The 4,157-nt window shown below is 64.0% G+C and overlaps 1 pseudogene; it reads right to left on the bottom strand.

Annotated features, from left to right (window-relative positions):
* Positions 1 to 361: 361 nt before the first annotated feature.
* LOC132358908 (thimet oligopeptidase-like) lies at positions 362 to 3,779 on the bottom strand (annotated as a pseudogene).
* Positions 3,780 to 4,157: the final 378 nt, after the last annotated feature.

The raw sequence follows: 4,157 nt of genomic DNA, 5'->3' as shown, positions 1-4,157 counted from the left end.
GCGTCACCACGGCCCCAGGGCTGATCCCCGACCAAGGTCAGAACTCCCCCCAGGGTGACGGCCCCCATGCCACTCCTGTGGTGGAAGGGACGGCAGGCAGAGACCAGGAGTAGAGTCTTTTTTATTAATGGCTGCGTTTTCAAAGAACCGTTTTGTTACCAGGAAAGCTCCCCAGGAAGGGATTGCATTAGTGCAACAAGGGGGAGCCTTGATGCCAGGCTTTCCAGACACTTCCAGGTGGAGACTTTTGGCCTAGGCCGGCCGCCGGGGACTCGGGGGCTGGGAGGACACACGGCCCCTCCCCCGCCCCGACGGGGCGCTAAGGCACCCGGCCCGCCTGGGGGGGCAAAACCCCGTGCCGTCAGCAGGCCGGCGGCTTGCAGCCCTCAACCTGCAGCCCTTTGCTCAGGAGGAAGGCGTCCTGCATGGGGTCACAACCCAGGAAGAGCTTCACCATGCCCTTGGCATCCTCGGAGCCCCCTGGCCTCAGAATGCAGCTTCTGTAGTCCATGGCAACGTGAGGAGAGGGGGCGGGGCTGCAGGAGGGTGGAGCACCCCCTTCACGGAGGGTGTGGGTGTGGCCACCTCTGCTGTGACTCAACAAAGGGCAGGGGAGCAGGGGGTTCTGGGCAGGGCCCTCAGAGCCTGGCAGGCCCAGGCGGGCGGCACAAGCATCTAGGCCCAGGCCAAGGACCTCCGTGTTGGTCTGCACGGCAGGCCGGCCTCTCACCTTGCCACTCAGGACGCCCTCCTGCTTGAAACGAGTGTGTGGACCGTGTCCGCGGAGTACACCTCGCTGCACAGGTAGCCATAGGACTGGGCGTCATAGCTTCCTGCCAGGTGGCCGAAGGTCGCAGGCAGGTGGGTCCCTGGGACACACGCGGAGAGGCTCCTGCCCGGCCCCCTGGCCGCTCCGTGCCCCTTCCCCAGAGCCCAGAGCTTGGGGCCTCAAAGCAGCCCTGTCTGAGTCCCCTGCCACTAGAGGGAGTATTGGCCCAACACTTCTAGAAAACGGGGACCTTGCGGGCAACTCAGTGGAGGGACACAAATCAATCTTTGCCGACTTTCTGCTGAAGCTCACGAGGGTTCACCCCTAAGCCTCTTACAGGGACAGCTGCCCGAGGCTCCGAGGGATGAGTCAGGGCTCGCCCTCCAGCACGGGGAGAGCGCGGGTTAAAGCGCTCACGAGGGAGTGAACTGCGTCTCCGCACCGACACGCACGGGCAAACCTCGTCGACGCGTTCCGTCCGGGGTATGAAGCCCTCTCCTGCCTCTTCCAGGCTCTCCAGAAAGCACGTGCAGATACGCCCAGCCCACCCTCGGACTCCGCGGGCCACAGCTGGAGGGACCAGCCCAGGAACCCAGGCAGGAAGAGGCCAGAGGTCAGCGGGCCTCGACCAGAGCCCGTCAGTCGGTCCCCCTTCACACACCACCAGAGGATCCTCTTGAACTGGGCAGTAGCCGCCAACCGACCGCTAAGGTGGGCCCGGCGTGTGCTTGGCTACCTGGCGTGGCTGGGACCCTGAGGATCTCCTGGCAGAGGCGGGCATTGTCCTAGGCCGGGTCCGAGGGCGTCTGCGTGTGCAGGGCCTGGTCCACCTTGGCCAGGACGATCTGGCGCAGGTTGAAGAGGCCTGGAGGGCGGGAGGAAGGAGACGGGGGCGCTGGCACTGTGTCCAGGCCGTGCTTTCCAGCCGGGCGGTCCGGGAGCCCCTTTCCTTTCTCTCGGCCCGGCCGCACGGGGGTTGGCCAGCCGGGACTTGATGAGCTTGTCCAGCAGCTCCTGGGGGACGGCACTGCCCGTGCCCCGCCGAGACTGGCAGGAGCGCCAGGGCTTCACAGGGTGCGGCGCTCCCGGCCCCAGAGCCTAGCCTCTGGTTCTCATCCCCGGCTGTCACCAGAGTCGCAGGCAACGTGCCCTTCTTTTCGTTTGTCTTTTTTCCGGCCCTCGACCACGCAAAGGTGTGAAGCCCTGCCACTCGCTGCCACGTGGATGCACCGTGAGAACACGGTGCTCAGCGAGAGAAGTCAGACACAGAAGGACACACAGGGTGTGACCCCACTGAGGGGAAACGTCCAGAACAGGTAGATCCACAGAGTCAGAGTGGGTTCCTGGTTGTCAGGGACAGGGGAGGGGAGGGAATGATAACTAAGGGCGTGAGGGACCTTTTTGGGGTGAGGGAAATGTTCCAGAACAGGGCAGTAGTGACGGCTGCACAGCTCAGTAAAGTGTCCCCACGCGCTCCGGTTGCAGTCTGTGAGAGCATCGCTCTCAGGACGAAGGGCTGACTGCAGGAAGACTGAACGAGCACTGGGTCCTGGGCCCAGACGCTCAGCTGGGGACCCCCCCATTGGGAAGTCACTGGGACTTGCTGAGCCTCCACCGAGACTTGCAGCAGCCCCAGGACCTCACAGGGCGTGGTGCTCCTGGCCCCAGAGCCTAACCTCTGGTTCTCATCACTGCCTGTCACCAGCCTTGCATGCAACGTTCCTTTCTTCTATTTTGTCTTTTTTAAAGGCAACTCTTGAATACCTGTATTTAACATGCAGGGAACCAGTCCTGACTCCTTGATCTGGGACTTGCAGCCTCCAGAGTCTCGAGGACATCCACTTCCGTCGTTTACGCGCCCAGTGCGTGGGGTTTGATGATGGAAACTGACACCGAGAGCGTCTCCTCGTGCGGGGTGACATCAGCGGAAGAATCCCGTGGCGAGGGCCTGCCTGAGGACCACGGGAGAGCCCGGGCCCTCCCCGCCCCCTGCCTTCAGCCCCTCGCCCGCCCCCTCCTGGGAGCGGAGCTGGTGCATCGCTTGCCAGAACTCATGGAAGTAGGTCTCCAGCTCATCGTGCTGCAACAGGGAGGGCGGGTTGGGCGTAGGCTTGGTGAAGTTGGCCACCATGGCCGCGATGGCAATCTGGCGCCTCCCGTCCTGCTGCAGGCAGCCCGGCTGCAGGCCAAAGCAGGCCATGTGCCCGGACTTCCCTTCCCTGGGGAGGGACGCGGGTGAGGCCCCGCTACCACAGAGGAGCCCCGGCCCACGGCCGACAGGTTCCCCCACGCATGCACCGAGGGTAGAGGTCCAGGTAGAACTTGCTGATGGATGACCTTGCCCGAGGCCGCGTCCCGGACCGTGTAGAGCCTCACATCTTCATCTTCGTGACGCATGTTGGTGCCTTCCTCCAGGTCGAAGGTCAGCCCCAGCAGCTCCTGGGAGATGCCCAGCCGCCCGCGCATGACCACCTGCATGGGGAAGGACTCATTGAGCAGGTACTGGTCCACGTGGTAGCGCGTCTCCTCCCCCTGGTTCATGTAGTAGCGCAGGTCCTAGACGTTGATGGGCCCGTCAAAGTGCAGGCCCCGCCTCTGGCACTCAGCCTTCTTTAGCTCCAGGATCACGGCCGCTCCTGCTCCCCGAGGGGCTTCAGCTTCTGGGCCAGCTCATCTGCGGGCAGAGGGGAGAGGCTCAGCTATGTCCCTGTGGCAGCCGCCCAGCCGCCCCCCACCCCACGCCCCTCGAGGCAGAATGAAGGGTTGGGGAAGGCGACCCCCAAGGGCTGACACAGTGGGGTCTCAGGCAGCACCACGTCCAGTCAAGGTCCACCTGACCCCCGTCCCCACTGGGACTCGGGGAGGCGGGGTTACCTAGGAAAGTGGCCACCACCTGGCTGGTCTTGGCCATGTTCATCTCCAGCACAGAGTCGGCACGCGTGCTGAATCCCAGCAGGCGGGACTTCTGAGCCTGCAGCCTTACCAGCTCCCCGAGGATCGCGCAGTTCTCCTGGAACCCAGAGACAGCCAGCGCTGGGGACCGTGGGCCACGCCCTCCCCACAGGCCCCGGGCCAGGTCTCTGTGGGTGGGAGGGCTCTCAGGCCACTGGCGGGCACAGCCAAACCCCCTCCCTCCTCCTCCTGGCCTGGATTTCTAGACACTTTGGTGCTGTCCTAACATGTGGTCTTTATGAACACAGGTCCTTTTGGAACCAGAAACGGCATGAACCATGATGAGCTCTAAGGCCAAGGGCAGGAAGAAATGTGACCAGGCTCTCCAGGAGCCACCCAGGGGCCTCCCCGGGCTCAACAATACAAACTTGGCTGCCGTGCAGACAGCAGCTCATCCCCACGGCGCCCGAACACCCAGCCCCTGGACGGCGAGAGA

Source organism: Balaenoptera ricei, unplaced genomic scaffold (assembly GCF_028023285.1).
Source record: "Balaenoptera ricei isolate mBalRic1 unplaced genomic scaffold, mBalRic1.hap2 scaffold_561, whole genome shotgun sequence".
Taxonomy (NCBI): Eukaryota; Metazoa; Chordata; class Mammalia; order Artiodactyla; family Balaenopteridae; genus Balaenoptera; species Balaenoptera ricei.
The sequence above is the reverse complement of the archived record's forward strand: the minus strand, read 5'-3'. Positions and strand labels throughout refer to the sequence as shown.